At 43.5% G+C, this 12,500-nt stretch overlaps 1 protein-coding gene across 1 annotated transcript in view; it reads right to left on the reverse strand.

Annotated features, from left to right (window-relative positions):
* Window positions 1-2,352: 2,352 nt before the first annotated feature.
* LOC143724529 (ERC protein 2) overlaps window positions 2,353-12,500 on the reverse strand; it is a 95,597-nt gene continuing 85,449 nt past the window's right edge. Inside the window, exon 14 of the mRNA XM_077217645.1 lies at window positions 2,353-3,355. The gene's annotated coding sequence lies outside the window, so the exon portion shown is untranslated. The remainder of the gene's footprint in view (window positions 3,356-12,500) is intronic.

Genomic DNA, 12,500 nt, shown 5'->3' on the forward strand with positions numbered 1-12,500 from the left:
CTGATAAAATCTGATATTATTTTAATCTTATATCTGTTATTTGAGATAGTTGTTTAATGCTGATCTAACAGCAGAACACACTCGCCAGGTTTAAAGCCCAGTTTAATGCAGGCGGGGCATGTTGTCACACTGCGTTACAATGAGCCCCTATTAGAACTATTGTATTCTATACTTTTATGAATTCTATTGAGAAACCATGAGAAAAAGGTTAATAATAATTATTATTATGTTTGGAATTATGTTGTATAGCTGTGTTTTCTAGTGTTGTCAAACATAAAAATTTGTTTATTTTACATTTTAAAAAATGCCATTATTTTATATAAAAAATATATATTTGTATTTTATTGAGAAAATATTTTAGTTTTGTTTTGTGATCAGATATCATTTTAATCTGTCAAATGGTCATGTTATAATGTGCTGCACCTATGGGGCATGTTGTCACATTCACTTCCATTCTTTCGAGGTAAATCACGAAAACTTCACACATGTTGAAAATTTCACACGTTTTCACTAGACATGTGTGAAATGAATGTGGGAACATATAAATACTCTGAACTCGAAGTGGATTTACACACACTGAGGAAGTGTTAGGTTGAACATACAGTATTTGACTCTGTTAAACGTACAGTATTTCTTTGACCAGCAGGGGATTCTCCCTATCGTCGTCTCGGTCGGTCTCTTCAAGCTCAGATCAGATGCTGATGAAGAGCTGGAGAAGGTCAGAGGAACCCAAATGCCTTTGTATTTACACCGCAAAAGTGTGTGAGAGATGTGGTTAAATCTGTAGCTGGCAGTTTCTCAGTAAGACGAGAAGAGCAGAACATGGACACTAATCCTGAATGTCATCTGAATGTCATATTACAATTGAGCTTTTTATGCTTAAGCCTATTAAAACACCAAGCCATCTCCACATCGGCTGCATTATGGAGAGCTGGAAGGCCAGATTTCCCGAATCCTGCAGTCAGATCCACTGCTTTACACACTTCCCACAAGCCCTGGAATCACTCGATGAAACTCGACTCAGAAACACAACTACACACACAACTAAAAGGAATGCATGCCAATGTAAAACAGCATGAGAATTAAACATTATTAATGAATCCTCTGGGGTTGAAGAAAGTGCTGTTTCACATGGATCTTCTCATCATAACAGCGGGAATATCTTAAGAGTAATGCATCATTCCAAACGGTAAAGATTTTTTGTTTAGGTTTCATCTGTTTACATTTATAATAACAACAAAACGTTGTGCTTTTGTAAAATAAAAAGTTTCAGAGAACTTCTTTCTGGAGCGAGTCACAAAAATGAAGTGAACTATTTGCCACACAGACATGAAAAATATGTCTATATAAAGCTTGAAGTATCTACTTTTAAATGCAGTAAAACTTGTACATACATGCTGCTCATATGTTAGTGTAGCACAGTGTGTGTTGAATACAGTGCAATGAGACTTTAGCATGAATATGTTTATAAGCAGCTAAAAGTACAAACATGTGAAAAATTCTCCAGCGCTCGTAAACACCGCAGACCCAGAGCTTCATATTTACTGCTCACTTCATATGAAGAATCTGACAGACATTCGGAATTCAAATCCATAATTACACCCTTTGTAAACAACATTTGTTCTTGCTACGTGTGTGTGTGTGTGTGTGTGTGTGTGTGTGTGTGTGTGTGTGTGTGTGTGTGTGTGTGTGTGTGTGTGTGTGTGTGTGTGTGTGTGTGTGTGTGTGTGTGTGTCTGTCTGATCTGTTTGCATGTCAGAAAAAAGAAGCTCTGAAAAAGAAACCCCTTCTAATCTCACACACACACACACACACACACACACACACACACACACACACACACACACACACACACACACACACACACACACACACACACACACACACACACACACACACACACACACACACAGAGAGAAAGAAAGAGGTGTTCACTTCCTCTTGTCATCTATTGACTGAAACACACAGGTCACAACATGACTGAAGTGTATTTTCTAACAGGAGGTAAAGAGGAAGTGCCTCAAAGAAACTCAGCAGTGAAAAATAATAACAGTACAAGAACAAAACAAAAGGATTATGAAATTATGAAAACAGTCTCTCTCTCTCTTACTCTCTCTCACACAGAATCTCTCTGGATCTCTCTGTGTACACACACACACACACACACACACACACACACACACACACACACACACACACACACACACACACACACACACACACACACACACACACACACACACACAGGAGTAGGATGTTGTGTAAAGTTGAATTACACTCTCTGCATCTCCACTTTCTACAAGAGACACCAGAGTATTTTCTAGCTCATAACATTTACAGGAAACCATTATACTTGATCAAAAGCTGCTTTTAGAAAACTGTTGCTTCCAACACTTTTTACTCCATGATTTTACAAGGCAGTAAAACACACCACCACAACCAAACACTGCGATAAATCCTGTTTCACACCGGCAGTGCCGGACACAGGCTTCAATAGGCTTGTTCTCCAACACTGGTGTGTCTTCAGGAACAACAGCACACGTCTCTCTAATCTAGTCTCGAAGTCTCTACTAACAAGCTGATGAGCTGAATGGAGTTTGTTTAATTGGGAAGTGTGTAAAAATAATGTGGCTTAGCAAACTCGTTCGGATAACGTCTTCCGGATAAAAGAGCGCGAGTGGAGGAATGACACACTCTCTGTTCCTCCTCCATCAGAAAGTCCCGTGGTCCGACAGAACAACTCCTGCAGAAGCATATGCATAAGGTCATCTCTAATATCTCTAATAACTCGAATATCTCAAATATCTCGAATATCTCGAATATCTCGAATATCTCGAATATCTCACTGCTTGTCTGTAGTAAATGCTAAGGTAGTTTTCAAGGCCAAAAGAGGGTTTGTGCTGACACACACACACACACACTGTTAGTGAATCTGGTCCTTTAACATCATGTGGGATGTGAGGTGTTCAGGTGCACCTTTTCTTCTAGAGTCTCTTGAATGCATTTATCTGGTTCTCAAGGAGATCTGGTGTTCTGGCAGCTCAGTCCTCTCGGGTCCAGTGTCTCTGCTCATCCTTCACCTGGATCAATGACTGGATATTCCTTGATTGCTGGATTTGAACGGATACCTCAGTTTGTGACCGCTTCAAAATAACGTCCAAAGTCTTGGTTGAGACGTGCAATTGTGAGGAACTTCCAGTTTGGTCTCGCACTGCATTGGTGAGAATGGAGGATTGGTTTGGAGAAAGGTAAACAAAGGCCAACATTTCCAAATCATTGTTGTACTCAATCTCGTGGTGTTCTGGCGGGTCGATCCCTCTGAAGCTCGGGGCCAGTGTCTCTGCTCTGGTTTGATCTGGGAATAGAAAAAGGATTTCATTTGTTATAATCCACCATTACTAGGGTTATAAGAGAACATTAGAAGAGTGAGAGGAACTACTTTCTTTTGCCACAGATTAAGTGTCTTGCTTCGGTAAGGCTGAAGCCTTCCTTAGTAGTGCAAAACAGACATAAAACGAACAACAGTGGCTTGACTAGATAAATCCTCATTTCAACAACACACACACACACAGCTTGGGTCAAAAACTGAGAAGATGAATAGTTTGGAAAACACACACAGTAAACTACAAACAGGAAGCCAAGGAAAACCGACATCTTTTACCTTTATTCAAACCGATTAATAAAAATATATTGAGGATTTTGAAAGCATATTATGTAGTTGTGCTTGGAGTGTAAAACTGGAGAGTTCGTGCTGCGACGGCTGGTTTCGAGGAGCTATTAGCAGCGAACGTTGTTTATTTGCAATATTTACATGGAAAATAACAAAGACACGAAACTCAGACGAATGTAACGGCTTTACATAAATTAGCAAAGACAATGCTGAACATTGAACAGAAGAAACTGAGGATTTAAATACACAGGAGAACGTCTACGGTTACGTATGTAACCCTCGTTCCCTGAGTAGGGAACGGAGACGTTACGTCGGATGACGACGAATGGGGTTTCGCTTAGAAAGCCTATCAACTTCGAGTATTACAAAACGAGCCAATGGCAAGGAAATGCCATGGGTCTGCGGAATTTGCATGGCGTAACTCCGCCCCACCTCGTGGGTATAAAAGGAGGAAGCCGGCAGCAAGCAGATATGTTTCTTCGCTGAGGAGCCAAGACTGAGCTCAGGCGATCCCCGCGGTACAGCGGAAAGTGGCAGGCAGACGTAACGTCTCCGTTCCCTACTCAGGGAACGAGGGTTACATACGTAACCGTAGACGTTCCCTTTCGTTGTCACTCCGAGTTACGTCGGATGACGACGAATGGGGTTACCAGTCTAATCACGCCACCTTCTCAGCTGTCTTCCAGTGCCCTGCGTAAATCGAGATCCCTGTCAGCCTGGACAAAGGACTCCATATAACACAGGAATACCAAGGTACACTGGGAAGCATATCCCAAGCTTAGGGGAAGTATGCAATTAATGCCAGCCCGGAGGGGGGGGACTTAGAGAATACACATATGACCCGAAGGAAGCATATGGAAAACACTGGGGTGTCCAGCCGCAGGTGGAATATTTCAACCCCAGGGGTGGCAAGGTGGCTTGCCAAGGGAAGACACACGCTCAGAGAGGCTTACAGTGGAAATACACATGTGGGGGTCGCTCAGAGGAGGGACCATGCACACGGGAGGCACCTAGCCGACGCACAGGCAATAGACACTGGCGCCGACGTCAGGAGTGCTGGAGGAGCTCAGGGCTTTCGGAGAAGCTCACCTGAGGAAAATATCGCACGTATCCAGTCCGTGGAGTGGAATGGCGAGCAAGCGAAGACACCTGAGCGGGTCCGGAACTAGCTGGTTGAAGCGAGTACACGAGAGGACACAGGCTCCACTCGGAGATTATAGAATCTGGCGAATGTGTTAGGTGTCGCCCAGCCTGCAGCTCTGCAGATGTCTGTTAGCGAGGCGCCATGCGCTGAAGCCCAAGAGGACGCCACACTCCGGGTGGAGTGGGCAGTCACACCAAGGGGGCACGGTCGACCTTGCTGCTGGTAAGCCAAAGCAATGGTGTCCACTATCCAGTGAGACAACCTTTGCTTGGAGAGAGCCTTTCCCTTCAGCTTCCCACCATAACAGACAAAGAGCTGGTCTGAGGTCCTGAAACACTGCGTTCTGTCTACATAGGCGCGGAGAGCGCGTACTGGACAGAGCAGTGCCAAGGCTGGGTCTGCCTCCTCCGAGGGCAGCGCTTGCAGGTTCACCACCTGGTCCCGAAAGGGAGTGGTAGGAACCTTGGGCACATATCCAGGCCGGGGTCTCAGGATCACTGAGAGGAAGCCGGCCCAAATTCCAGGCACGCTTCGTCAACGGAGAATGCGTGCAGGTCCCCAACCCTCTTGATGGAGGCCAGTGCAACCAGGAGCGCTGTCTTCATAGACAGGAACTTAAGCTCGACTGATTGCAGGGGCTCAAAGGGATCACTCTTCAGGGCAGTTAGAACCACTGAGAGGTCCCAAGAGGGAACGAGAGGAGGACGAGGAGGATTTAGTCTCCTCGCTCCTCTCAGGAACCTGATGACCAGGTCGTGCTTCCCCACCGACTTACCTTCGATGAGGTCATGATGTGCGGCAATGGCGGCAACATAGACCTTCAGGGTGGAGGGAGACAGCCTTCGCTCCAGCCCCTGTTGAAGGAAGGAAAGCAAAACACTGATCGAGCATCTCCGGGGGTCTTCTCGGTGAGAAGAGCACCAGTTGACGAAGAGGTTCCACTTCAACGCATAGACGTGTCTCGTGGACGACGCTCTAGCGGAAGTGATGGTAGCCACCACCGCTGGTGGTAGGGTACTCAAACCTGCCTCGTCCCATCCAGGAGCCACACGTGGAGGTTCCAAAGATCGGGACGAGGGTGCCATAGGGTGCCCCGTCCCTGAGAAAGAAGGTTCTTCCTCAGAGGGATCGGCCAGGGAGGTGCTGTCGCGAGGAGTACTAGTTCGGGGAACCAGGTCCGGTTGGGCCAGTAAGGGGCAACCAGAATGACCTGCTCCTCGTCCTCCCTGACCTTGCGCAAAGTGTGCGCAAGAAGGCTCACTGGGGGAAACGCATACTTGCGGACCTGCGGCCAGCTGTGCGCCAGAGCATCCGTGCCGAGCGTGCCCTCGGTCAGGGAATAGAACTGGGCGCAATGGGTCGAGTCGTGAGAGGCAAACAGATCTATCTGCGCGTCCCCGAACTGGTCCCAAATCAGCTGAACCGACTGGGGATGGAGTCGCCATTCTCCAGGGAGGGGCTGAAGCCGTGAGAGCTCGTCGGCTGCACAGTTCAGCGCTCCGGGAATGAAGATGGCTCGAAGCGACCTCAGATGCTTCTGACTCCATAGGAGGAGGTGGCGAGCGAGTTGTGACATACGGCGGGAGCGTAGATGGTTGATGTACGCCACAGTGGCGGTATTGTCTGAGCGGACTAGTACGTGTTGACCCCTGAGCAACGCCCGGAAGCGGTGCAGGGCAAGGCGTACTGCCAACAACTCGAGGCAATTGACATGCCACAGCCGCTGGGGTCCTGTCCAGGAGCCCGCAGCAGCATGTCCATTGCACATGGCGCCCCAGCCCGTGGTGGAGGTATTCCTGATATTCCCTATTGTAATGAAGATGAAAGTAACTTTTAATAAGCAGGGAAAATTCTCGACTTTTACGTGTAAGAATGTACAGGGAGGCTTCAGATATAAAAGAACTGACTCGTTAGGTAATGTTTTTCATTAAAATCAGATTTCCTATTACTTCAATAGAATGTGAGGAAATACTAGAGAATACCAATAAGGCAGCGTAGTAGCTTTACTTATGACGTCATGAGCAATCCAGTCATTTATAGTGGCTAAAACAGTGTATCAGCATCCATGATGACTTTAAAATAAAAGTAAGACTGTAACTTTACATTAGTTGATGACAGTAGTCAGAAGCGTAATATTTAGTGATTTGGTTAACTGTACGGATTTTACAGATTAACTGTATACTGCTTTATAATCCATCTCCCATGTTTGCACGGAGCAGGACACGGACACAGCGCTCATCCTTCATACTGTACAGTCAGTGTTCACAGTGCTGGAATATATACTGTTATATCTGGGTAATCCTTCATACTGTACAGTCAGTGTTCACAGTGCTGGAATATATACTGTTATATCTGGGTAATCCTTCATACTGTACAGTCAGTGTTCACAGTGCTGGAATATATACTGTTATATCTGGGTAATCCTTCATACTGTACAGTCAGTGTTCACAGTGCTGGACTATATACTGTTATATCTGGGTAATCCTTCATACTGTACAGTCAGTGTTCACAGTGCTGGACTATATGCTGTTATATCTGGGTAATCCTTCATACTGTACAGTCAGTGTTCACAGTGCTGGACTATATACTGTTATATCTGGGTAATCCTTCATACTGTACAGTCAGTGTTCACAGTGCTGGACTATATACTGTTATATCTGGGTAATCCTTCATACTGTACAGTCAGTGTTCACAGTGCTGGAATATATGCTGTTATATCTGGGTAATCCTTCATACTGTACAGTCAGTGTTCACAGTGCTGGACTATATGCTGTTATATCTGGGTAATCCTTCATACTGTACAGTCAGTGTTCACAGTGCTGGAATATATGCTGTTATATCTGGGTAATCCTTCATACTGTACAGTCAGTGTTCACAGTGCTGGAATATATACTGTTATATCTGGGTAATCCTTCATACTGTACAGTAAGTGTTCACAGTGCTGGAATATATGTTGTTATATCTGGGTAATCCTTCATACTGTACAGTCAGTGTTCACAGTGCTGGACTATATGCTGTTATATCTGGGTAATCCTTCATACTGTACAGTCAGTGTTCAGAGTGCTGGAATATATACTGTTATATCTGGGTAATCCTTCATACTGTACAGTCAGTGTTCACAGTGCTGGAATATATACTGTTATATCTGGGTAATCCTTCATACTGTACAGTCAGTGTTCACAGTGCTGGAATATATGCTGTTATATCTGGGTAATCCTTCATACTGTACAGTCAGTGTTCACAGTGCTGGACTATATGCTGTTATATCTGGGTAATCCTTCATACTGTACAGTCAGTGTTCACAGTGCTGGAATATATGCTGTTATATCTGGGTAATCCTTCATACTGTACAGTCAGTGTTCACAGTGCTGGACCATATGCTGTTATATCTGGGTAATCCTTCATACTGTACAGTCAGTGTTCACAGTGCTGGACCATATGCTGTTATATCTGGGTAATCCTTCATACTGTACAGTCAGTGCTCACAGTGCTGGAATATATGCTGTTAAATCTGGGTAATCCTTCATACTGTACAGTCAGTGTTCACAGTGCTGGACCATATGCTGTTATATCTGGGTAATCCTTCATACTGTACAGTCAGTGTTCACAGTGCTGGACCATATGCTGTTATATCTGGGTAATCCTTCATACTGTACAGTCAGTGTTCACAGTGCTGGACCATATGCTGTTATATCTGGGTAATCCTTCATACTGTACAGTCAGTGTTCACAGTGCTGGAATATATACTGTTATATCTGGGTAATCCTTCATACTGTACAGTCAGTGTTCACAGTGCTGGACTATATACTGTTATATCTGGGTAATCCTTCATACTGTACAGTCAGTGTTCACAGTGCTGGGCTATATGCTGTTATAGCTGGGTAATCCTTCATACTGTACAGTCAGTGTTCACAGTGCTGGACTATATGCTGTTATAGCTGGGTAAACCTTCATACTGTACAGTCAGTGTTCACAGTGCTGGACTATATGCTGTTATATCTGGGTAATCCTTCATACTGTACAGTCAGTGTTCACAGTGCTGGACTATATACGGTTATATCTGGGTAATCCTTCATACTGTACGGTCAGTGTTCACAGTGCTGGGCTATATACTGTTATATCTGGGTAATCCTTCATACTGTACAGTCAGTGTTCACAGTGCTGGACTATATACTGTTATAGCTGGGTAATCCTTCATACTGTACAGTCAGTGTTCACAGTGCTGGACTATATACTGTTATAGCTGGGTAATCCTTCATACTGTACAGTCGGTGTTCACAGTGCTGGGCTATATGCTGTTATATCTGGGTAATCCTTCATACTGTACAGTCAGTGTTCACAGTGCTGGACTATATGCTGTTATATCTGGGTAATCCTTCATACTGTACAGTCAGTGTTCACAGTGCTGGACTATATACTGTTATATCTGGGTAATCCTTCATACTGTACAGTCAGTGTTCACAGTGCTGGAATATATACTGTTATATCTGGGTAATCCTTCATACTGTACAGTCAGTGTTCACAGTTCTGGACTATATGCTGTTATATCTGGGTAATCCTTCATACTGTACAGTCAGTGTTCACAGTGCTGGAATATATACTGTTATATCTGGGTAATCCTTCATACTGTACAGTCAGTGTTCACAGTTCTGGACTATATGCTGTTATATCTGGGTAATCCTTCATACTGTACAGTCAGTGTTCACAGTGCTGGACCATATGCTGTTATATCTGGGTAATCCTTCATACTGTACAGTCAGTGCTCACAGTGCTGGAATATATGCTGTTAAATCTGGGTAATCCTTCATACTGTACAGTCAGTGTTCACAGTGCTGGACCATATGCTGTTATATCTGGGTAATCCTTCATACTGTACAGTCAGTGTTCACAGTGCTGGACGATATGCTGTTATATCTGGGTAATCCTTCATACTGTACAGTCAGTGTTCACAGTGCTGGACCATATGCTGTTATATCTGGGTAATCCTTCATACTGTACAGTCAGTGTTCACAGTGCTGGACCATATGCTGTTATATCTGGGTAATCCTTCATACTGTACAGTCAGTGTTCACAGTGCTGGACCATATGCTGTTATATCTGGGTAATCCTTCATACTGTACAGTCAGTGTTCACAGTGCTGGAATATATACTGTTATATCTGGGTAATCCTTCATACTGTACAGTCAGTGTTCACAGTGCTGGACTATATACTGTTATATCTGGGTAATCCTTCATACTGTACAGTCAGTGTTCACAGTGCTGGGCTATATACTGTTATAGCTGGGTAATCCTTCATACTGTACAGTCAGTGTTCACAGTGCTGGACTATATGCTGTTATAGCTGGGTAATCCTTCATACTGTACAGTCAGTGTTCACAGTGCTGGACTATATGCTGTTATATCTGGGTAATCCTTCATACTGTACAGTCAGTGCTCACAGTGCTGGAATATATGCTGTTATATCTGGGTAATCCTTCATACTGTACAGTCAGTGTTCACAGTGCTGGACTATATGCTGTTATATCTGGGTAATCCTTCATACTGTACAGTCAGTGTTCACAGTGCTGGACTACATGCTGTTATAGCTGGGTAATCCTTCATACTGTACAGTCAGTGTTCACAGTGCTGGACTATATACTGTTATAGCTGGGTAATCCTTCATACTGTACAGTCAGTGTTCACAGTGCTGGACTATATGCTGTTATATCTGGGTAATCCTTCATACTGTACAGTCAGTGTTCACAGTGCTGGACTACATGCTGTTATATCTGGGTAATCCTTCATACTGTACAGTCAGTGTTCACAGTGCTGGGCTACATACTGTAATAGCTGGGTAATCCTTCATACTGTACAGTCAGTGTTCACAGTGCTGGACTACATACTGTTATATCTGGGTAATCCTTCATACTGTACAGTCAGTGTTCACAGTGCTGGACTATATACTGTTATATCTGGGTAATCCTTCATACTGTACAGTCAGTGTTCACAGTGCTGGACTATATACTGTTATAGCTGGGTAATCCTTCATACTGTACAGTCAGTGTTCACAGTGCTGGACTATATACTGTTATATCTGGGTAATCCTTCATACTGTACAGTCAGTGTTCACAGTGCTGGACTATATACTGTTATATCTGGGTAATCCTTCATACTGTACAGTCAGTGTTCACAGTGCTGGACTATATACTGTTATATCTGGGTAATCCTTCATACTGTACAGTCAGTGTTCACAGTGCTGGACTATATACTGTTATATCTGGGTAATCCTTCATACTGTACAGTCAGTGTTCACAGTGCTGGACTATATACTGTTATATCTGGGTAATCCTTCATACTGTACAGTCAGTTTTCACAGTGCTGGACTATATACTGTTATATCTGGGTAATCCTTCATACTGTACAGTCAGTGTTCACAGTGCTGGACTATATACTGTTATATCTGGGTAATCCTTCATACTGTACAGTCAGTGTTCACAGTGCTGGACTATATGCTGTTATATCTGGGTAATCCTTCATACTGTACAGTCAGTGTTCACAGTGCTGGAATATATACTGTTATATCTGGGTAATCCTTCATACTGTACAGTCAGTGTTCACAGTGCTGGACTATATACTGTTATAGCTGGGTAATCCTTCATACTGTACAGTCAGTGTTCACAGTGCTGGACTATATACTGTTATTTCTGGGTAATCCTTCATACTGTACAGTCAGTGTTCACAGTGCTGGACTATATACTGTTATAGCTGGGTAATCCTTCATACTGTACAGTCAGTGTTCACAGTGCTGGACTATATACTGTTATAGCTGGGTAATCCTTCATACTGTACAGTCAGTGTTCACAGTGCTGGACTATATACTGTTATTTCTGGGTAATCCTTCATACTGTACAGTCAGTGTTCACAGTGCTGGAATATATACTGTTATATCTGGGTAATCCTTCATACTGTACAGTCAGTGTTCACAGTGCTGGACTATATACTGTTATAGCTGGGTAATCCTTCATACTGTACAGTCAGTGTTCACAGTGCTGGACTATATACTGTTATTTCTGGGTAATCCTTCATACTGTACAGTCAGTGTTCACAGTGCTGGACTATATGCTGTTATAGCTGGGTAATCCTTCATACTGTACAGTCAGTGTTCACAGTGCTGGACTATATGCTGTTATATCTGGGTAATCCTTCATACTGTACAGTCAGTGTTCACAGTGCTGGACTAAATACTGTTATATCTGGGTAATCCTTCATACTGTACAGTCAGTGTTCACAGTGCTGGACTATATACTGTTATATCTGGGTAATCCTTCATACTGTACAGTCAGTTTTCACAGTGCTGGACTATATACTGTTATATCTGGGTAATCCTTCATACTGTACAGTCAGTGTTCACAGTGCTGGGCTATATACTGTTATATCTGGGTAATCCTTCATACTGTACAGTCAGTTTTCACAGTGCTGGACTATATACTGTTATATCTGGGTAATCCTTCATACTGTACAGTCAGTGTTCACAGTGCTGGACTATATACTGTTATATCTGGGTAATCCTTCATACTGTACAGTCAGTTTTCACAGTGCTGGACTATATACTGTTATATCTGGGTAATCCTTCATACTGTACAGTCAGTGTTCACAGTGCTGGGCTATATACTGTTATATCTGGGTAATCCTTCATACTGTACAGTC

The sequence above is a fragment of the Siphateles boraxobius genome, unplaced genomic scaffold (genome assembly GCF_051911475.1).
Source record: "Siphateles boraxobius isolate OS27281-9 unplaced genomic scaffold, OSU_SipBor_1 75, whole genome shotgun sequence".
NCBI classification, from domain to species: domain Eukaryota; kingdom Metazoa; phylum Chordata; class Actinopteri; order Cypriniformes; family Leuciscidae; genus Siphateles; species Siphateles boraxobius.